The sequence below is a fragment of the Accipiter gentilis genome, chromosome W (assembly GCF_929443795.1).
Source record: "Accipiter gentilis chromosome W, bAccGen1.1, whole genome shotgun sequence".
Classification (NCBI taxonomy): domain Eukaryota; kingdom Metazoa; phylum Chordata; class Aves; order Accipitriformes; family Accipitridae; genus Astur; species Astur gentilis.
In genome coordinates, this window is record NC_064918.1 from 1,184,723 (window position 1) to 1,208,695 (window position 23,973).

Sequence of the window (23,973 nt, forward strand, 5' to 3'; positions counted from 1 at the left end):
AGTTTATTATACAGCAGGGCCTCTTCAGCCCGTGTCACCTCCTCCTCTGGTGACATTCCAAAATCTTTGCCTTCTGGCCAGTCCGTGATCACTTCTAACATTCCTGGGCGACTGGGGTTTCCTATGCGACCTCGTTGTGTGATCAGTGCGGCCCACTTACTCCACGTGGCATCAGTTGCATGATGTGTAGAGGAGACTTTCTCTTTGAACATCCAGCCCAGCACTGGCAGTCGGGGTGCTAAGAGGAGCTGTGTTTCAGTACCAACCACTTCTGAGGCAGCTCGAACTCCTTCATATGCTGCCAATATCTTTTTCAGTTGGAGTACAGCGAGCCTCGGATCCTCTGTATCCCCGACTCCAAAACCCCAGGGGTCGGCCTCGGGTGTCCCCAGGTGCTTTCTGCCAAAGGCTCCAGGTAGGGCCATTCTCCCCAGCCACAGGGTAGAGCACATTTTTAATATCTTCTCCTGTCCGGACTGGCCCAAGAGGTACTGCATGAACAATCTCCCGCTTAATTTGTTCAAAGGCTTGTCGTTGCTCAGGCCCCCATTTAAAATCATTCTTCTTCCGGGTAACTTGGTAGAGAGGACCTACAATTTGACTGTAATTTGGAATATGCATTCTTCAAAAGCCCACAACACCTAAGAAAGCCTGTGTTTTCTTTTTATTAGTTGGTGAGGACATAGCTGCTATTTTGTTGATCACATCCGCAGGGATCCAACGACACCCGTCTTGCCACTTTAGTCCTAAGAACTGGATCTCCTGCGCAGGTCCCTTGACCTTACTTTCTTTTATGGCAAAACCAGCCTTCAAATGGATTTGGATTATTTTCTTCCCTTTCTCAAAGACTTCCTCTGCTGCATTGCCCCATACGATCATGCCATCAATATATTGCAGGTGCTCTGGAGCTACACCTTTTTCCAGTGCAGCCTGGATCAGTCCATGGCAAAAAGTGGTGATGTGTTTCCACCCCTGGGGCAGTCGATTCCAGGTGTACTGGACGCCCCTCCAAATGAAAGCAAACTGTGGCCTGCACTCCACTGCCAAAGGAATGGAGAAAAAATGCATTAGCAATGTCAATATTAGCATACCACTTAGCTGCCTTTGATTCCAGTTCATATTGAAGCTCTAACATATCTGGCACAGCAGCGCTCAGCAGTGGCGTGACTTCATTCAGCCCACGATAATCTACTGTTAGTCGCCATTCCCCATTGGATTTCTGCACGGGCCATATGGGACTATTAAAGGGTGAGTTAGTCTTGCTGATCACTCCTTGGCTCTCCAGTTGGCAAATCAGCTTATGGATGGGGATCAGGGAGTCTCGGTTGGTGCGATATTGCCGCCAGTGCACCGTCGTGGTAGCAATTGGCACCTGTTGTTCTTCAACCTTCAGCAACCCCACAACCGAAGGGTCTTGGAAGAGACCCGGCAGGGTAGACAGCTGTTCAATCTCCTCCGTCTCCAGTGCAGCTATACCAATGGCCCTACAGTACCCTTCTGGGTCCTTGAAATACCCCCTCCTGAGATAATCTATACCAAGGATGCACGGGGCCTCTGGGCCAGTCGCAATGGGGTGTTTATGCCACTCATTCCCGGTTAGACTCATTTCAGCTTCCAATACGGTTAGCTCTTGGGATCCCCCTGTCACACCAGAGATACAGATGGGTTCTGCCCCTTTATAACTTGATGGCATTAGGGTACATTGTGCACCAGTGTCTACTAGAGCCTTATATTCCTGGGGGTCTTATGGGCCAAGCCATTGAATCCACACTGTCCAGTACACTCGGTTGTCCCTCTCCTCCACCTGGCTGGAGGCAGGGCCCCTCTAATACTGGTTAGAATATCCATTACTCACTTTCTACACACGTGAATCAGAAGTCCCTTCAAGGGGATCAGAAATGAGATCAGCCCATCTACTGCGTCTGGGGGACTGCTCACGGGAAACTGGAGCAGCAGTTTTCCAAGAAGAATCCTCTTTTCTGGTTGCTTTTTCTCACAACTCCTGTACCCATGCATCCAGGACTGAGGTAGGTTTTCCATCCCACTTCCTCATGTCCTCTCCATGGTCACGCAGGTAAAACCACAGGTTAGCCCGTCGTGTGTACTTTCTCTCTCCTCTCTCTTGGGCAGAGGAACGCTTACTCCCAATAACTGTGATGCGGGCCTGTACAGGTGAGGAGGAGGACAGATCCACTTTGAATTGCTGGAACTCTCGGGACAACTCCTCTACAGCTGAGACACAGGCCCGTAGGGAGGAAGAGAGACTCCCTTCATATTGCTGGAGTTGGACAGCCAATTCGTCCACCATTTGTCCATAGCCTTCTTTCCAGGACATTACTGCCAACGAGTTGGTATAGGTTGGTGGTGCACTTCGTGGAAACTTCCGCCACATGGGTTGTGTGCATTGGACTTCATCTGGATCTGTGGGTGAATGCGCATTTTCTGGATCATTATAAATCACCTCCAGCACAGCTAATTCCCTCAGGTACTTGATACCTCTCTCCATGGTGGTCCACTTGCCTTGGTGACATGTAACTTCATCCCTGAAGGGGTATCCTTCCTTTACACCTCACAGAAGTCGCCTCCAGAGGCTGAGGACTTGTGTTTTTCTCCCAATCGCCTTGTCGATGCCCCCTTCCCTAGACAGAGATCCCAACTGCTTGGCTTCCTTACCCTCTAATTCCACACTACTAGCCCCGCTATCCCAGCATCGGAGCAGCCAGGTAACAATGTGCTCACCTGGGTGGCGGCTAAAATCTTTTCACATGTCACGCAACTCACTCATGGATAGAGATCGGGTAATTATTTCAGGTACTGCCTCTTCCTCCTGTTCTCGCGATGACCCTGGTTCATCTTCATCTCTCACTAAGCGAACTGATTTGTGTGTTTCTTTTTCTGTACAGGGGCGACTAATACTGGCACAGGTTGGTTCTCTGGTTTAGCTGCAGTATCTGTCACCAGGGTAGGGGCAGCCACGGTACCTGTTGTCAGGGTTTGGGTAGCCACGGTGCATGTTGTCCTGTTTTCCATCTTTTCCCCTATTTCCCCCTGAGGGTGCTGCCTAATATCAAGCAGTGTTTGGTAGATACTAGCCAGGGCCCAGCACAGTGTATTGAGTTGTGTGTCTCTGGGATAGGCACAGCATTTTTCTTTCAAATATTCTACCACTTCATGAGGGTTCTGTAGTTGTTTGGGAGTGAACTTCCAAGCCACTGGAAGTGAGAAGTTCTCTAGATACCTGCCCATATCCTCCCACATGCCGTGCCACCCATGAATATCCAGCTTTGGGGCAGATCTCTGGGTGGTCCTCTTAAAGAGCCTTTTTGTAGCCCTAAACAAGACCTGAAACATATTAAGGAGGCATAGCACTAACAGCACACTGGCTTGCGCATCCCAAGGATATTCAAAATTCTCGAAAGCTGTTGTAATTAGTCGGAAGGAGAAAAGGGAGGTGAACGGACGGGGGGAAGTGTCCCCCCCTAACTTCCCCATGGATTGGGTGTAATTACCAATAAAACCCAACTGAAGGTGCCCAAAGTATGGAAATGATATCACTGCCTCATACAGATACCAGCTTAACCTCATCACCAGTGATGTAATCATTTCACAAGTCAACATTGCCCAGTACAACAAAATGATAATCCCAATCACTCTCCCAGAGATGAGATACGCAACTACAGGCAATACATAGAGCATATAAGAGCTTACAAAATGCCACCATGTAAACAAATGAAATAACATTGTGACTAACATCTATTTATCTAGTATAAGAAATGCGTATGACAAATTTGTTTCAACACGCTCTGGCCAGATCTGTCGTTATCTCAACCCTTCTTGCCCCACGTTGGGCACCAAAAAGGACTGTCCTGGTTTCAGCCCAGCCGGTAACAAAGGACCACGCAGCCGCTCACTTACTGCTCCACCCCCCTCCAGTGGGATGGGGAGGAGATGGGGGAGAGAAAAGAAAAAAAACCTGGAACCTCGAGGGTTGAGATAAAGGCAGTTTACTGGGACAACACAAAGAAATTACAACAACGGTGCTAATGAAAGAATATACAAAAAGAGTGATGCACAGTGCAACTGCTCACCACCTGGGACCCGACGCTCCGACGCTTCCCCCCACCAAAAGTCGAGAGAGACACACACCCCCACCCGGCCCACTCCCCATTTATATACTGAGCATGATGTCACATGGTATGGAATAGCTCCTTGGCTAGTTCAGGTCAGCTGCCCTGGCTATGCCCCCCACCTCCCAGGTTCCTGTAAAAATTAACTCTATCCCAGCTGAACCCAGGACAGTTATGAAGCAAATTCTCCTGGAAGCTATGCCCGTGCATATGGAAGATGAACAAGGTGATTTGAAACAGTTATGCCTGACTAACGTGACTGCCTTCTATGATAAAATGACTGGCTTGGTGGAGGAAGGGAGAGCAGTGGATGTTGTTATCTTGATTACAGCACCTACATCAGGAGCTGCAGAAAACAACATGAAGAATGCCTGATAGTCATGTGGCTTTACTGCTTTTCAGTCCTCTTGCTGAGGAGGGGTCTCTCACAGTCTTTACAAACTAGTACCCAGTGATGCAGAAACATTACATTTCTTCCTCTTTTGTTCTAAGGATCAAAACTCTCCATTTTTCATTGTCCGCTGCTGTGAACTCAGTAATAGGTATAACTGTGGTCAGTCAAGTTATCATGTCTGTGTGTGTATGCTATTGTCTGGATTTTCAGAAAGGCAGCCTGATATTTTATTTTTAAACTTAAGCTCCTGTTGCAAAGCTCCACATGCAATAGCTCCACTCCTGAAGGTTGAAAAATGGCAGAAGAGTATCCAGAGGAAAAAGAAAGCCACACAAGCCAACACCACCAAGCAGATCAAGAATAAAATTCTCTCCTAAACATTTCTTCCCCTCAAAAATAAGAGGTCACCTAAAGATTAAGGCATGAGTATCATTCCACTTTCTTGCTCCTCTACCTTATTAGCTGCAGAACTATTACAAGTCTTGGTAACTGATATGCTTTTAGAGATTTCTCCAATTTTTATTTCTAGAAATTTAATGGAGCTCTGCTAGTTAAGGTCAGATCCTCAGCTGGGGTAAAGTGGCACAGTACTTATTAGAGCTTTTTATTGTCAAGTGGAGGATTAAAATAGGAAAAAGTTGTTCCTTACCTCAAAGTAGAATCTGCAATGGATCTCTAAGGTCTCAGAAGCTGAAGGAGGTAGAACCAGACCTGTTAATCATAGTATTGATGCCAAGTTCACCCTCTTTGAAGAACCTGCCTTTCAAATGTGTTCCAAAGCTGACAAACTAATTTTTACCATATACCTGTAGCCATCTGCAGCACAAGAACATTTTGGCAATGAAGCTTTGCTGTCAAAAAAAGGAAAGGGTTTCCTTTTCAGCTGAGCACATGGAGCTATGTTTGTAGACTTGCATACTAGAAGGAAACGTTAAAGACAAGGATTCCTTTACAACTTCTCTCTGAAAGTTGAGATTTTATAAGAAGTATAGGAGAGAAGCAGGGAGACAAGAGGTTGAAAAGTAGTTTTTACTTCCTTACCTTAACCTTATTCTGCATTTCAGAATGGAAGACAGTCATTGATCCAAGCATTACTCATGGATTAAAATTATCATTCATTCAAACCGAGACAGACAAAGGAAACAACTCAGACCTCTTCCCCCTTCTTCACTCCTGAATTCCTTTGTTCTCCCATTTCTTTCTAACTCCTCCAATTAGACTACTACAATACAATATTCCAAATCCTGAAAACAATCCCCCAAAATAGAAACTACAAATTAAAACCCCAAATTATTTTGTCAATTTGAGAATCATAACCCTCTTTCCTCCTGTTGAGGTAATTGCTTTATAAAAAGGAAAATATAGATATACACAAACACATACATATGCAAATACACACACTGAGTGAAGCTTATACTACAGCATGACCTCCAGAACCAGGCTAATGTATCGTTTTTCTCATTAACAGACTTGATTGCACAACAGCTGCTAAAAAAACCCAAAACACCACAGAAAAAAAAAATAAAAATCAAAAATACAGAGAGGATCTGAAGACTCAACTCATATTCAAAGCCCTTGATTAGTAGGAACAGCAGACAAAAGGTAGCCCCTACATTTCCTAGATATCTTTCATAACAGACAAAAGTCTCAGATTTTGAGCAATGTCTGACAGAAAACTGAAACACATTAGAACTGACAGGTCTTTTAGATATGTGTAAAATGGTCTGATAATAGAAGTGATTTCTAATATACATATATTTTTTTAAAAAAAGTTTGGTCTCTCCAGGAAACTGACATGTTGTTGAATTCTACTTGGGTTTTTAATGCAACAATTACCTATGATAACTGAAGGACCAAAATCTCTAGTTCAGAAGAGAACTACCCAAGTAGTTCTAATTGGGAAAAAAGGAGGGGTGGGGGGAAGGTGGTTTAAGATTTGGGGTTTATTTTCTCATTTCCCTACACTGATTTGATTGGCAAGAAATTAAATTAATTTTCCTCAAGTTGAGTCTGTTTTGCCCGTGACAGTAATTGCCGAGTGATCTCCCTGTCCTTATCTCGACCCACGAGCCTTTCGACACTCCCCTGTACAGCTGAGGTGGGGTGTGATAAAGTGGCTTTGGTGGGCACCTGGCATCCAGCCAGGATCAACCCACCACAAGTTCCTAGTTGTCAAAGCAAGACTGAAGTTTGGGATAACCAAAGTGCTCGATTGCAGACTCCTGAAGTCTCTTCCATTTGGGGGATTACTGTCCTTGGAAACAACAATCTGAAAGGCTACAGTAGTGCTGCTAGGACTACTAATACCCTGTTCTATTTCTTTTTTCCACTATGAAAATGAGAAAACAGAAAAGCACATAAACCCATGAGGAAGGCAGCTTTTGCTAACCATGCTAATAAGATTCCACTTTGAGACCAAAATGCAAATCATTTCTATAGGTTTGAGCCTACATGGGGAAGTAGAGAAATAATCAGAAATCATAAAACAGATACCACAAACCTGCAGTTAGCCTTATTATTTCACTCAACTTTGATATAGAAGTACAGAATGGTTTGAGTTGGAAGGGACCTTTCAAGGTCATCTAGTCCAACCACCCTGCCATGGGCAGGGACACCTTCCACTAGATCAGGTTGCTCAAAGCCCCATCCAGCCTGACCTTGAACACTTCCAAAGATGGGGCATCCACAACTTCTCTGGACAACGTGTTCCAGTGACTCACCACCCTCATCATAAAGAATTTCTTCCTTATGTTCAATCTAAGTCTACCCTCTTTCAAGTTTAAAACCATTACCGCTCGTCCTATCACAACAGGCCCTACTAAAAAGTTTGTCCCCATCTTTCTTATAAGCCCTCTTTAAGTATTGAAAGGCCACAACAAGGTCTCCCTGGAGCCTTCTCTTCTCCAGGCTGAACAACCCCAACTCTCTCAGCCTTTCTTCATAGGAGAGGTGTTCCAGCCCTCTGATCATTTCTGTGGCCCTCCTCTCGACCCACTCCAACAGGTCCATGTCTTTCCTGTACTGAGGACTCCAGAGACTGATGCAGTATTCCAGGTGGGGTCTCACGAAAGCAGAGTAGAAGGGGAAAATCACCTCCCTCGACCTGCTGGCCATGCTTGGCTTTCTGGGCTGCGAGCACACAGTACCAGCTCATGTCCAATGTTTCATCCACCAGGGGTGGCTTCTGTGAGAAGATGCCAGGAGCTTCCCCCATGTCTGATAGAGCCAGTTCCAGCTGGCTCCAAGACGGACCTGTTGCTGCTCAAAGCTGAGCCCATCAGCGATAGTGGTAGTGCCTCTATGATAACATATTTAAGGAGGAGGGAAAAACTACTGTGCACCAGCAGCTGGGAGAGAGGAGTGAGAATATGTGAAACAACTCTGCAGACACCAAGGTCAGTGAAGAAAGAGGGGGAGGAGGTGCTCCAGGTGCCAGAGCAGAGATTCCCCTGCAGCCTGTGGTGAAGACCATGGTGAAGTATGACAACAATCCCCTGCAGCCTATGGAGGTTAACGGTGGAGCAGATATCCACCTGCAGCTTGTGGAGGACCCCATGCCAGAGTAGGTGGATGTGCCCTGAAGGAAGCTGTGACCCCATGGGAAGTCCACGATGGAGCAGGCTCCTGGCAGGACCTGTGGACACGTGGAGAGAGGAGCCCATGCTGAAGCAGGTTTGCTGGCAGGACTTGTTACCCTGCAGGGGACCCATGCTGGAGCAGTCTGTTCCTGAAGGACTGCACCCCGTGGAAAGGACCCACGCTGGAGCAGTTTGTGAAAAACTGTCTCCCATGGGTGGGACCCCACAATGGAGCAGGGGAAGGTTGTGAGGAGGAAGGAGCAGCAGAGACAAAGTGTAATGAACTGACCACAACCCCCATTCCCCATCCCTCTGCACTGCCTGGGGGAAGGAGGTAGAGAAAATCGGGAGTGAAGTTGAGCTGAGCCCAGGAAGAAGAGAGGGGTGGGAGGAAGGTCATTTTAGATTTGTTTGTATTTCTCATTATCCTATTCCATTGTTAATTGGCAATAAATTAAATTAATTTCCCCGAGTCAAGTCTGTTTTGCCCATGATGGCAATTGCTGAGTGATCTCCCTGTCTTTATCTCGACCCAGGAGCCTTTCGTCATATTTTTTCTCCCCTGTCCAGTTGAGGAGGGGGAGTCATAGAGCACCTTAGTGGGCACCTGGTAGCCAGCCAAGGTCAAACCCACCACACTGTGGGAGCACTGCTCAGCAGTAGCCGAAACATTAGTGTGTTATCAACACCTTTCTAGCTACAAATACAAAGCACAGCACTATGAGGGCTACTATGGGGAAAGTTAACTCCATTCCAGACAGACTCAATACAGGCATCTAGATTAGGGTGGGATGAATCACCTTCTAGAAGTGTCTGACTCCCACTATGATATCTAGAGAGAGCCTAGAGTCATCTTTGACTTGATGCCTTACTTTTCTGAGTCTATAAATTATTCCAGCGATTCATACTTTTCTTCCACTATTAAATAAGAACTATTTATATAGTGACCATTTTCTAGTATTACATTCCACCTAGTGCATCTTGTTATAGCTTGATAGAGATTCCTATAGTATCAGGCACAGACTAGCAAAGTAACTACATGAGCCCTCTAAATGTCACTTCTAAAAAAATATTTGAAAAGCTAAGGAGACTAAACTTGCTGAAGGCTCTTAGTCTGAAGCATGATTTTTCAGACCTCATACCATTGCATTCCGCTGAACGACAACATTTCCACCCTCCGCTTAAGGAAATGCAGACTTCACAAATATATTTAGCATCTCAGGAAGAACACATATACAGATAGGTAAGCTAAATAATAATATCTCCTTCTGTTGAACATATTGACATTATTCCATTTATCCATTCCAGCCATTTTGAATGACATCTATTACTACTCAGTATCACTGATTTATGAAGTCAGAACATAAGAAATAAAGTGAAATAATTTCTTAAGCAAGTCAGAGAATGGTTTGATCTACATTTTCTATCCATTAAAGATATAAACTTAATGGGACGGAGTTAATTTTCTTTCTAGTAGCTGGTATAGTGTTATGTTTTGGATTTAGTATGAGAATAATGTTGATAACACACTGATGTTTTCAGTTGTTGCTAAGTAATGTTTAGACTAAGTCAAGGTGAGACAAGGGGAGTCAAAAGAATCTCAGTAGACATAATAAAGGGGTGTGAAAGATGATGTTTAGTGCTTACATTGTTGAAATTAGCTGAGGTAGAGACAGTCCTTGATAAGAAGAGCTGGTCCCAAGAACCAGCCAATGAGGTAGAGACAGTCCTTGATACGAAGCAGGAGCAGGCCCCAAGAGCCAGCTAAGACTGGTCTTGCGGCTTGGGTGAATACCAAGAAATCACTGAGCCTGCGCAAGGAAAGAGGTTACTAGCAGTGACGAAGAGGAGTCATCTATCTTCATCTCTGCGACCACCAGACGACCACCATAAAGAGGCCCTGCGTAGGCGCTGTTGGGAGGAGACTATGGAAATGACATCTCGGAGCTAATTTTAATATGAAGCGGGGATAGGTCATGCATATGTATAGGAGTATTGTGAATATGTAATACCTGACTGTATAAACTTGAGGCGAAGTGCCGAGTCGGGCGCACACGACTTTGGTGGGACTACCCCCCGTGCTGCCCAGCGCTGAATGAACATACCTACTTTACAATCTCACTGATTGTGGACTCTGTGTTCCGCACGTCAAAGGATTGTTCAGCTTCTCGTGCCCAGCCAGCAAGAAGGCTAGAGGGGCACAAGAACTTGGGAGGGGATACAGCCAGGGCAGCTGACCCAAGGTGGCCAAAGGGATATTCCATACCATATGATGTCATGCCTAGTATATAAACTGGGGGGAGTTAGCCTGGGGGGGAAGATCACTGCTCGGGAACTAACTGGGCATCAGTCAGCAAGTGGTAAGCAATTGCACTGTACATCACTTACTTTGTATATTCCAATCCTTATATTATTATTGTAATTTTATTATTGTTTTTTATTATCATTATTAGTTTCTTCCTTTCTGTCCTATTAAATTGTTCTTATCTCAACCCATGAGTTTTACTTTTTTTTTCCCCCTCATTTTTCTCCCCCATCCCACTGGGTGGGGGGGAAGGGAAGTGAGCGAGCTGCTATGTGGTGCTTAGTTGCTGGCTGGGGTTAAACCATGACAAGATCTTAGTTTGTTGTACATTTAAATATAAACTACTAGTACAAAGGACAAAAAAAAAAAGAAAGAAGAAAAGTGTCTTTAAATGCTGTCAGACACCTTTCTTGTCTAACCTGTTGTCCTGGTTTCAGCTGGGATAGATTTAACTGTCTTCCTAGTAGCTGGTACAGTGCTATGTTTTGAGTTCAGTATGCAAAGAATGTTGATAACACTGATGTTTGCAGTTGTTGCTCAGTATTGTTTAGACTATAGTCAAGGATTTTTCAGCTTTTCATGCCCAGCCAGCGAGAAAGCTGGAGAGGCACAAGAAGTTGGCACAGGACACAACCAGGGCACCTGACCCAAACTGGCCAACAGGGTATTCCATACCATGTGACGTCCCATCTAGTATAGGAACTGGGAAGTAGGGGGGCAGGGAATCGCTGCTCGGGGACTAGCTGGGTGTCAGTCAGCGGGTGGTGAGCAATTGCCCTGTGCATCATTTGTACATTCCAATCCTTTTATTACTACCATTGCCATTTTATTAGTGTTATCATTATCAGTTTCTTCTTTTCTGTTCTATTAAACCATTCTTATATCTCAACCCAGGAGTTTTACTTCTTTTTTCCCAATTTTCTTCCCCATCCCACTGGATGGGGGGGAGTGAGTGAGTGGCTGCGTGGTGCTTAGTTGCTGGCTGGGGTTAAACCACGACACCTGTGGAATGCTTTTTGTTTGCATTTAGTCCTAGTTCTTTTATAAAAAAGGTAAAAATACCATTCAGTATTAAGAATCAGGGAAGGACAGAAGGGCAAAACTGCATCACGCTCAGCCATGACTTTTATCCTGGTCCTATCGACCAAAATTTTCATCTAGCCCAGTGCTGCAAGATTCACATGAAGGGTGTCACTGAGTCGAAGCTCTAGGAACAAGTCCCAATCAGGAGTGAGACAAGAGGTCTCACCATTTCTCTGACATGCTACTCCCACGCTGATCACCAACAGCAGCCTTTAAAGATACTGCCAGCTCACACTTCTTCCCACAGCTAGGAATTTGGCTGGCCCAGCAGCCCCCACACTGGCACCTCTGCCTGTCAGATAACATATCTTTGCCTAGAACTTGCACGCAGAGTTCTTGTAAGCCATCTGCAAGTGAAGAAACAGGTTAGCCACTGACAGGTTATATGAATATTCAAAGCAATAAGTATGGTAAACAGTTCATTTTCCCCACACTGACAGCAGAGTACTAAATCAACACATATACTGATACTGCTATGAGCTCTCAAAAGGTTACAAATGATATCTTTACTTTTCTCTTCTTCCTCTTTTACCATAAGAGGGGGAAGAACTGTTTTCACACACCCTACTTTCTCCTAGTAAACAAAATCATATTAACCAGAAAACAGAGCCCATAGGTTCTTCAGAACTTCAGTCTGTCACAAAGTTACTCACTCAGGTTTGAGGTTACACTGTATCTATGACCTCCACATTTCCTGTATTTTTATTTAACCTTGTGTTCTGGTTTTGGCTGGGACAGAGTTAATTTTCTTTCTAGTAGCTGGTATAGTGTTATGTTTTGGATTTAGTATGAGAATAATGTTGATAACACACTGATGTTTTCAGTTGTTGCTAAGTAGTGTTTAGTCTAAAGTCAAGGATTTTTCAGCTTCTCACGCCCAGCCAGCAAGAAGGCTAGAGGGGCACAAGAAGTTGGGAGGGAACACAGCCAGGGCAGCTGACCGAAAGTGGCCAAAGGGATATTCCATACCATATGACATCATGTCTAGTATATAAACTGGGGGGAGTTAGCCTGGGGGGTGGATCACTGCTCGGGAACTAACTGGGCATCAGTCGGCGAGTGGTAAGCAATTGCATTGCACATCACTTGTTTTGTGTATTCCCATCCTTTTATTATTATTGTCATTTTATTATTGTCGTCATAATTTTTATTTTCTTCCTTTCTGTCCTATTAAACTGTTCTTATCTCAACCCATGAGGTTTTGGGTTTTTTTTCTTTCCTGATTCTCTCCCCCATCCCACTAGGTGGGGGGGAAGGGAAGTGAGTGAGCAGCTGCGTGGTGCTTAGTTGCTGGCTGGGGTTAAACAACGACACCTTGAATGCATGTGATCCATTCTATCTGATATAAGGTAAAAGTCTGAATCCATAATTGACAATTTTGGCTCCCAGCTTTTGTCTCCTGCCTTTAACTAAACCTTATCTCATGTAATCTTTCCCCACAGCTATAACTTCACTCCAATTTTACTAACTTTAGCTTTATACATAGCACAGAGAATTATAGATACAAACATTTTTTACAAGGCAACTGTGAAAAAAAATAAATATATGGGTCTAAAAAATACTCCTGGGTTTGCAACTATAATCAGTAAGTAGTTCCATGAAGATATTGAAATTTTTAGTTAAAAAGCCCTCCAAAATGCAATAGTATTATATGGTTTCTATTTCATAAAGGCTTTGACTTTCCTGCTACAATCCCTGTCTTGTTTTTATTAGAATGTGTTCCAGGAAGCATATGGCAATAGAACTAGGTCAACCATTAACCAACTAACAGGAAGCTGCTCTGCAGAGCACACCCTTCAAAAGCTTGCTTAAGGAGCTAACTCTTCAGAATGTGTCCTTCAGTAAGGTTGAAGCTAACAGTTTCAAATTATTTTCTTTAAAGCTATGAGGTCACCCACATTAGAAGGCCTCTGGTACAAACCAGTACCACGCTTTTCAAACTTGAAATAAGCTATTATCAAGCCATGAGACTATAATCAAATCTTGAAGTTGAATGTGCAACAACATTAACATTGGCCTTCCGATGCCCTCAAAGGTGGATATGGACTCTTATCTTTTTATATAATTCTTTCTTTTTGGGTAATACTTTTATTTTAAAATCCCACAGATTTTGAAGTTATTGTTTTATTTATTCAAAGAAAGCAAACAAAAAATTCTCTATACTTCTTTTTTTTTAATTGCAGGTAGCAGATCTGTGTTTCCTCATCATTTCTAACAGGAAACCATGTTGCAATTGGGTACAAATCACAGTTTCATCAGGAGTTTACATGGCCATTCATAAAGATATCCATTGACAAACATTACTGGTTTGGAGTACCTGATAAAAGAAACACACAAAACATGCCCAATGTTCTCACTTACAGGATTACTGCACAAAACCTACCAGGGTCTCCAAACCCCAAACCTTCCCTAGCTTCTAATACTTATGAGATGAGAAGTCAGGTCCATCTCTCTGGTACTAGATCCTGCTAGTGTCCCAAATAATAATTCCAGTTCCTAATCATCAGACAGAAAATGATGATGCATCTATGAACAGAGAAAACACAGAGCATGTGTGTTTGTCTATGTGTGTATGCACACAATCATATTTTCCTGTAGATTGCTTTGTACCTTAAGCAACAGCTCCTTGCTGAGACAGGCTAACTCAATGGAAGGCTGCCAAGCCTCCTGTGATAAGATTATCATCTTAGTAGTTATTTGCTGAAGATAGTTTATTACAAATAGCACCTTTTTGGTATGGAAAAGTCAAGAACAATGCATTTTCTTTGCACTACAGAGATATTCTGGTTTGGCTAAGGAAAGGTGCAGACAAATCCTGGAAGCATTACTCATTTATATATGAAGAAACACTTCTGATGAAAGTTCAACCCAGTGCCCTCTAAAAATTGTCCAACACTGCTACTGAATAAAAACCCACACAAAAAAAGTCCAAGCCAAAACCAAAAAAAAAAACCAAAACCACCAAACAAAAAAAAAACCAAACCTCAAGGTTACCAACTACTAGAAACTGAAACCTGCAAGGAAAATTATATAGACAGAACAGAGCAATCATACATTAAAAAAAAGTTATATATCTTGATGGTACCCTTGATACTTTCTAATGCTGAAATAGATAACTCCATGTTCTTGCAGATATGTAACCAAGAAAAAAATCCTACCTTGGGAAATAGTGTGCAAATTCCATACAATTCTTCAGTGCTATTTCTTTGCAAGTTTCAAAACCAACTGCAAGTGCATCATATGCACAAGTGCTAGACTTAGAAAGCTTCAACCAAAAATCTCCTGAATGGGGCCAGTGGAAGAAGTAGGAAAGTGTAGGGATGAAGTTACTGCTGATCTGAACAGTCTTCATAGACAAAACATGGTTTATATGCATTCCCTCTTCCCATCACCAAATTGTTACAGGGAAAAAACACCTGTGGGTTGCTTAATCCCGTCATTCAGCTCTTAAGAGCATATGAAGACAGTCATACTTTTGCAGAGCTATCACAGAATAGCATTTAAGATGAGGATTCATTCAAGGGGAACTATAATATTATTCTTTTATAATCCTGCCAAACAGGCAAATTGCAAGAGTTCTGGTTAGGAAGTCCAGCTCTGGCATGCCTGTCACAGAGTAAGTTCTAGTATACTAGAGCTTCCCAAGCTTCAAGTATAAGATGTCTCTGAACTTGGGGGAAAAGCAACCGCACCCATCACCACCATCTCCCACCAAGTTGACAAAAGACCAATCACTGGATTTTTAAGACTTAAAGAGTTCACGGAACACCTGGGAAGTTTATTTATGAACTCTTCCTCTGCAGATTTGGACATTCCAGTAACAGTATTTGGTTCATAAAAACTGGTGCCATGGTTAAATTAGCTTTAATCAAATATGAGAAAAAAGAAATTCTAAATAATAGGACATTCCTGCTAAGAAGAAAGCAGAAGCAACCACAACATGTTTATATGGTTTCCTAGTAGTTACATAATTATAAAGTCTGTGCAGTACCACTTGCGGAATTTCATACTATTCTTTGTTTCACAACTGCAGTGCAATGCTCTTAAATGATTACAGCTTTTGAGCAAACTATTTCTATGCTAAAGCCAAAAGGCTCTACAATGAAACTTCATCTGAAGCTTGAGACTTCCACATGACTGAACGCTTATTTCTCCAGACTTGGAGAGCAAAAGATTTGGAAGTGAAAGAATTATTTAGTGCATTAGCACCTGTTGCCTCTTACAAATGAACTACAACCATGCCCTCACACAACCGCAAACTAGCACCTCACTTACATCAAGTGGTAGTTGTTAAAAACCAAGGACATCTCATACATAAGATTATTTCCAAATGCCTCACTGAAAATTTCAAGATAATCAATCCATGTAGCTAAGAACCTGATCCTCTGAATGTTTACTCACATGACTGATTGCAGTAAAACTCAAAATTAAATCACAGGGACTATTCACAGAAATAATTTTTTGCAGGATAAGGGCTTCAGGCCCCTATCTTTATTATCTGGCAAATGTACTATGGTAACAAGAGTATACAATGGTAGCTGAGATCTGACCTAATAAAAAGTCTTTGTTTATGATCCTAACAGTGGCAGTAAGAATTTAATAAAGCATATGTACTTGCACACAAAACAAGATCCCAGAAATGCAAGAACAGTCCTGTAGAAGTTGCAGTTTCACTGCCTTCCAAAGAAAATAGGAAGCCAATTCATACAAAATCTAATAAAAATCATAAAAATCTGTTCCTCATGGCTACCGCTACCCTGCAGTGTCTCCAAAGCAGTGCTGGATTCACTGTTCTGTTTGTTGCAAGCACACATTTGTTAAACGAGGTTTCCTCATCCTAAAGCTCCTAATCTCTGCAGAGCTGGGATCTCAAACATGTTCAAACAAGCATTAAAGCACTACTACTATCCAGTTTCCTCTGCTGTGTTGGCCTACTGAGCTGACATCCCTCAAATAGGCCAATGTCAGAGGCTCACAGTTTGACCTTTGGTATGTTTCTCTCTAGTTGGTAGAGATGTAATTAAGCACAATTAGATAGGTTATGAAAAAGAAAAAAAAAAAAAGCATAATTGGCAGAAATAGGAAAATTAAAATTATACAAGAATATTTGCCCAATGACTTGTTACACCAATCAACAAGCAACAGCTCAGAGTGGACCACCAACCAATAAAAATCAGATGATCTGGAAGATGTTGTCCACCTCATAAAACTCATCTACCTCAACCTGAAGGGGAGCAGCACATCTCTACCTTCAGGGATGCCTGACTGTGGAGGCCCTCCAGTGACACTTGGGAACAAGCTCATATGGCCATAACCAACATGCTCAGCACTCTGCTCTTTCCACTTACTGACAATTGCTGCTCCTGTCAGCAAGGAAAGGGGAAGTAGAGAGAACCACTTTTCTATAGCTCTGAAGTGTTCTTTGCATTATTAATCATTCTTTCACAAAGGCAATAAATATCCAAACTCCTTCACACAGATCCAATTGTTGAGTGGAAATTAATGCATGCATTTAGTCTGTCCTGACCTAAACCACAACACCCACAGAGCTAAGTTCTGACATGAAAAGAGGTCACAAATCAACCTCTTAGCATCCCTTAGGCAATTTCAAGAAAAAAATATATCTTTTTTTAATTTAACCATTATTAGAAACATCACTTGGACATGAATTTCTCTCCCATTTGGATGTGAACAGATCAGCAGGCATTGTCGTTAGCCCATAAGCAGGCTGCTTATTTCACCTGTAAAGAGGATTAGTCTGCTGCATGTCGAGGTAGCAAGTATAGAAATAGACAGGGTGGCATTTTACCTCCATCCATCTTAAAAAACATACCCTACTCTAAGAAAATGTTAACATCCCATCTAAGTTACTACCTCATCATATGACTGGACTTCACTGCCAAGAGACAGAAAAAATTCACTATATGGTAACATCATCTATCCTTCAAACGCATTAAAAATAGATTGTTCACCCCCTTGAGATCTTAACAGCTCATCTGATCTTACAGTACAGTAGCAAACCTAAGTAGACATGAATTCTTAAAATAAACAGATACAACCAGAACACCAGCAAGTAAATTATACTCACATAAACCACTGCAGTGATATTGGTGAACTTATGGAAGCACTGAAGAATCATGGAGGACAACCAGCATTTCATATTCATTTGCAAGAAAACACCACGTGCAAGGTTTGGTCAATCTACCTGTCATAGAATCATAGAATGGTTGAGGTTGGAAGTGATCTCTGGAGATCATCTAGTCCAATCCCTCTATTCAAAGCAGGGTCAGCTAAAGCATGTTGCTCAGGGCCATGTCCAGTCAGATTTTGAATATCTCCAAAGATGGAGACTCCACAACCTCTCTGGGCAACCTCTTCCAATGTTTGACCAACATCCTACACCAAGCGACTTCTGACTCAAAGCTTTTCTTGAATGACATTTTTCTGGTTATGACATCAACAGTTTTAACATGATTCCTTGGAAGCATAGCACATGGAAAATTTGGTATCTGCCCTCCAGGGTGGAAGTGATGCAGAAAATTTACAGAGAGGGTGTGAAATGGAAAATTCATTGTAGTACATTATCACCTCTGTAATATGATTATTTTTAAATAATTCAGGATTATTCATGCAGCTGGGAGACTCAAATATATTGGTTCATACTTTCAGCATCTCTACTGAGTAATAAGGTTACGCCCTTAGAGTAAGAGAATCCTAAGTGTCTTATGTGAGAGCAGTGGCTCTGATGGCAGAACCCTCGTGCTCTTGAGAAACAACAGCTTCTTCTTGATCTAACATAATGAGGCCCAGGAAACTAATAGCTTACGTAGGTAGCTACCACTTTTGAAGGGTTAAATACATGATTCCAACAATCCCTGAGCTAAGAGGCATCAGATTCACATAATGGCTTTCCCTTATGTTTACTTCCTCAAGGTCTGATAAAGTCCTACTCTCCTTAGGTCACTGTACTATTGGACATAGATGTTTTACACCCTATGCTTGATCACAGGCAAAGAAACTTAACCGCTATATCACCTGAAAGGCAACATGCTGTCTCCCTACTCTACTTCTCCCACTGTCGTGGTTTAACTCCAGCCAGCAACTAAGTACCACGCAGCCGCTCACTCACTCCCCCCCACCCAGTGGGATGGGGGAGGAAATCGGGAAAAAAGGTAAAACTTCTGGGTTGAGATAAGAACGGTTTAATAGAGCAGAAAAGAAGAAACTATAATGATAATGATAACACTAATAAAATGACAACAGTAGTAATAAAAGGATTGGAATGTACAAATGATGCACAGGGCAATAGCTCACCACCCGCCGACCGACACCCCGCCAGTCCCCGAACAGCGATTCCCTGACCCCCCCCCACTTCCCAGTTCCTATACTAGATGGGACGTCACATGGTATGGAATACACCATTGGCCAGTTTGGGTCAGGTGCCTTGGTTATGTCCTGTGCCAACTTCTTGTGCCCTGGCTGGCCATGAGAAGCTGAAAAATCCTTGACTATAGTCTAAACAATACTGAGCAACAACTGAAAACATCAGTGTTATCAACATTCTTCGCATGCTGAACTCAAAACATAGCACTGTACCAGCTACTAGGAAGACAGTTAGCTCTATCCCAGCTGAAACCAGGACACCCACCAAAGATAAAAGGTCAATAGATCAAAAGGAATTGGTCCATACTGACTTCAAATTACATTAATTTAACTTTTGAGATGCACTTCTGGCCAAGAACTCAAACCTTTTCTTGCACTGTTGCAAGTTCTGGCTTTTACAACTGTATGAGAGGATAGTAACACTTCAGCAGTTGAAAGCTAATTAACTAGACTGAGAGCTGTCTGGCTACTCTCAATTTTCTGTCAGTCCTTCGTTAACATTTTTACATTTGTCAAGTTCTTTAACTGGATATACTAGAAGAGCACATCAGAACTCAAAGTTATATACCCTATAGCCAAAGCCACCCAAATGTAGAAAAGCAAGGAAAAAACTAGAATGCGAGACAGGAGTTTCTAATTAGTTTGTCTTGCCTAGGTTCTCTCTTATGTATTTATATTGCCATTTATTTATTTTCCAACTATTGCTCATCATACAAAAATAGATCCTAGTAGGATGAGACACTCTTTATGGTTATTTCCCTCCTAGACTTTACTGCATTACCAACTAAACTGTGTATATTGTGACAGTTTTCTCCATTCCCAGATCTCCAGGTACTCTGCAAACAATGGACCAGATCTGCCACTCTCACTAACCAGAACCACAGTCTGAAGGGTTGGGGTTTCCCCCCCACCCTTCTTTTATATTTCAACACACAAAGCAGTAGAATCCAGCACCATGGCCTTAATTGCCAATATCGCTCTGAAATCCTATAATATGCCTATTTTACTGCTGGGGAGCACAGGAAATGCAACAAATTAAGAGCAAGATTTCCGAAGGTGACCACTACCTCTGTAGTCTCTTAGGTGGTTGGTCAGAGACCCTTAAAACCCAATTATGAAGAGAGTCACATGCCCACAATTCCAGCTGAATCTGAAAGGACCTGAAGAATTCAAATTTAAGTTTAAATAAATATTCAGAGGTCACTCTAAGTTCTGGAGAGAAGCAACCTGCCCAACACAACACAAGTCATCTTTGGAAACGATGGAGAAACATCCATATCTGATACAGCATAGACCACAAGATCATCACTCTAAGCAGTCTCACAAGTCTAGCCTGGACTGGAACATCCACTTTGTTTAAATAAAGAAGGAAGAAACTGTTAGCCAACCACCAAGTGAGTTAATCAACTTTACCAGTCACTCTAGAACTTCTGCCTAATCTGAGTTAGAAAATATGGAATTAAATTAACAAGAGGAAGAAGGCAGAAAAGAAAAAACACTTGCTTTTTCTTTAGCTTCATTGACAGACTGAAATGGCATCCAGACTGCAGTGAGCCTGTTATTAATGATTCCTTTCCCAGCTTGACATTAAATTAAAATCTTCAACAGACCAACCATCTTTCAAGTAATTAAAAGGTAAATACACCACCCTGCATGTCAAACAGCACTCACTCTTGACCTGAATCTACAAGCACATAATACAGCCTTCCCTCAGCATTTTCATTTATTTAATAAGCTACAGAAAAAACATTTACTTGCTGCTGTAATATACATTTTCACTATCTCCTTCCCCCATCCTCCTCTTTCTTCTACCAACAATCAGAGATCAGGGAACAATTTGCAGAAGAAACATAGTTGTTACTTATCACAGGAGGCCCAAATACACATTTTTAATCATGACAACTGATTTATTGTGTGATTTATTGTGTTCCAGCAGTATGACCCATCTACTTCCCAGCAAGCACTACTACCCTATTATGCTTTCTTCCCATGATTACTGGTATCATCCCAAAGTAAAACTACTTGAACCCTAAGAACTATTATCATCAGTAAAGACCTTGCTCATTGAACCAGTGCAATGAAGCCCCTACCCTATTGTCCACAAGACCATGGAAACAATTAACACGAGATTCCATTTTCAGTATCTTCCAATACAAAAATCTTCTCTTTCATATTATTGAGTACATTGAATTCTGTCTGTCTTTATCATTCTTTGAAATATCTGCTTTGTTTTCTCTTGCAAAATCATTCTCCTGCCTCTCTATCCCATGCAATCACTCTATTAACAGCAAGTTTCCACTACATGTAATTATGGCATGCCTTATCCTAGTCTTCTTTCTGCTGAAGAGTTTGGCCTATTTTTTATTTTTGCTAATGGTGACACAAACTGTTTGTTTTCCTGGAAAGACCTTTCCATCCTCTTCACAGAATAAACTTTTAGCCCCAGTCCATCACTTAATATATTTCTTATAGAAACCAACTGTCCATGATTACATCATGAAGACTACTCAAGAATGAAGAGGTTTCTAGAGCAAAGGGAAACAGAAGGCATGGCTTTTATTGCTGTATCTTGGACTGATGTTCAGTTAACCATCACATCTCAAAAATGTCTACAGAGCAAACATGACCTCCCATGGTGGGAGGAAATTATTTCTTTTTTCCAAAACATTACTTAAAGAAAAGTTTCTTCAATAAGTGATTAGGTATCCTGGTTTCAGCTGGGATAAAGTTAATTGTCTTCCTAGTAGCTGGTACAGTGCTATGTTTTTGAGTTAGGTATGAGAATAATGCTGATAACACTGATGTTTTCAGCTGTTGCTAAGTAATGTTTAGACTAAGTCAAGGATTTTTCAGCTTCTCATGCCCAGCCAGCAAGAAGGCTAGAGGGGCACAAGAAGTTGGGAGGGGACACAGCCAGGGCAGCTGACCCAAAGTGGCCAACAGGGTATTCCATACCATGTGATGTCACATCTAGTATATAAACTGGGGGGAGTGGGGGTGGGGGGGATCGCTGCTCGGGGACTAACTGGGCATCAGTCAGTGGGTGGTGAGCAATTGCACTGTGCATCACTTGCATATTCCAATCCTTTCATTATTACTATTGTCATTTTATTAGTGTTATCATTATTAGTTTCTTCTTTTCTGTTCTATTAAACTGTTCTTATCTCAACCCACAAGTTTTACTTCTTTTCCCGATTCTCTCCCCCATCCCACTGGGTGGGGGGGAGTGAGTGAGCGGCTGTGTGGTGCTTAGTTGCTGGCTGGGGTTAAACCATGGCATTAGGCAAGAATATTTTAAAGGATACTGCAATAATTAGACACTACTAGCTCAAGTTGAACAAGCTACTGTACAAACAATAAAGCATTCTTGATAAATATAACACACACAAAAAAAATCACTTATAAGCCTAAGTGTTTCAAATAGATTAAACTGGAAACAAAGATTCTCCTTTCTCCATCTCAAAAACCCCTCTTTCAAACCCCTTCAGAGTTGAGTTTGTACTGTGACATCTGAGATAGCTTCATAAAACTAAGGACATGAGTAGCAGACTTAGTGTCTTTGCTACCGCTTCTAAAGTTAAAAAAACAAAAGCAGTACAAAACCCAAAATAATCTCAGTTGACTCTATTTACTCATGTATTCAGCTTCTTAAACACAAGCTTAACAGGCAAAATAATACTTCCAAAGCTCAGGACATAAATGAAGACTGAATTATTCTTTGAAATCTAATCCCCTCATTCAGAAACTTCTATTAAAGACTTTTCACTACAACTAACAAGATAGCTCAACTTATGATAATCATCTCACTTCCTCCCCCTTTTCTTCTTTCAGTACTTGCATAAAACCGTGCTATTTTATCTCTTTGCTTGTTCTCCTAAGTCTTTTGTAACATTTTATTTTCAACAGTCAACAAGCTTGGAGGAGTACTATGCTGACATTCAACTGTTTATAATGTTAACTGCATCTGCCAGCAGCATCACACCACATTCTTGATTAAAGGATTTGTAGCACCTCTGTGTGAGAAGGAAGAGGAGTCATCTCCCTGGCACTACAGCAGATATTCACTGTAGCCCATGGAGGATCCATACCAGAACAGATAGATACTTTGTGAAGGAACTGCAGCCCATGGAGAACCCACACTGGAGCAGGAGAAAAGTGCAAAAGGGAAGAAACAGCAGAGAGGAAATGTTATGTACTGACCATGCTCCCCCTTGCGCTGCATTGCTCAAAGGGAGTAGGGGAGTCTGGAGTGAAGGAGTGAAGCTAGGCAAGGGAAAGGGGGGGAGGAAAGGTGTTGTTTTAATGTATCTCTTTTTGTTTCTCACTACCCATATCTATTTTAATTGGCAATAACTTAATTTTCTCCAAGTGGATTCTGTTTTGCCCATGACAGTAATTGGTAAGCAATCTCCTTGTCTTTATCTTGACTCACAAGCCTTCTCATCCTATTCTCCCCCTGTACCTGTCCCACTAAGGAGGGGGAGTGAGTGTCCTGGTTTCAGGTGGGATAGAGTTAATTGTCTTCCTAGTAGCTGGTACAGTGCTATGTTTTGAGCTCAGTATGCGAAGAATGTTGAGAACACTGATGTTTTCAGTTGTTGCTCAGTAGTGTTTAGACTCAAGTCAAGGATTTTTCAGCTTCTCATGCCCAGCCAGCGAGAAAGCTGGAGGGGCACAAGAAGTTGGCACAGGACACAGCCAGGGCAGCTGACCCAAACTGGCCAACATGTGATGTCACATCTAGTATATAAACTGGGGGGAGTGGGGGTGGGGGGAATTGCCGCTCGGGGACTAACTGGGTGTCGATCGGCAGGTGGTGAGCAATTACCCTGCGCATTATTTGTACATTCCAATCCTTTTATTACTACTGTTGTCATTTTATTAGTGTTATCATTATCATTATTAGTTTCTTCTTTTCTGTTCTATTAAACCGTTCTTATCTCAACCCACAAGTTTTACTTCTTTTCCTGATTTTCTCCCCCATCCCACTGGATGTGGGGGGAGTGAGTGAGCGGCTGCGTGGTGCTTAGTTGCTGGCTGAGGTTAAACCATGACAGTGAGTGAGCAGTTGGGTGGGTGTTTGGCCCTTAGCCAAGGCCAACC

At 42.3% G+C, this 23,973-nt stretch overlaps 2 protein-coding genes across 17 annotated transcripts in view; both read right to left on the bottom strand.

The window, feature by feature from the left end:
* LOC126035378 (uncharacterized) overlaps positions 1 to 3,528 on the bottom strand; it is a 197,971-nt gene extending 194,443 nt beyond the window's left edge. The window contains exon 1 of the mRNA XM_049793917.1: positions 2,574 to 3,528. The gene's annotated coding sequence lies outside the window, so the exon portion shown is untranslated. The remainder of the gene's footprint in view (positions 1 to 2,573) is intronic.
* LOC126035235 (zinc finger protein 462-like) overlaps positions 1 to 23,973 on the bottom strand; it is a 120,204-nt gene that overhangs the window by 90,256 nt on the left and 5,975 nt on the right. For 3 of the 16 annotated variants that reach the window (XM_049793503.1, XM_049793501.1, XM_049793486.1), the window contains exons 1-2: positions 17,576 to 17,821; positions 5,171 to 5,372 (exon numbers count right to left, since the gene is read on the bottom strand). The exons of 3 other annotated variants lie outside the window; for them this stretch is intronic. The gene's annotated coding sequence lies outside the window, so the exon portion shown is untranslated. Of the gene's footprint in view, positions 1 to 5,170; positions 7,118 to 8,054; positions 8,731 to 9,746; positions 10,117 to 13,870; positions 13,903 to 17,575; positions 17,825 to 23,973 lie in introns of those variants that run through there. 10 more of the 16 variants (XM_049793493.1, XM_049793496.1, XM_049793488.1 and 7 more) reach the window with 9 other exon arrangements.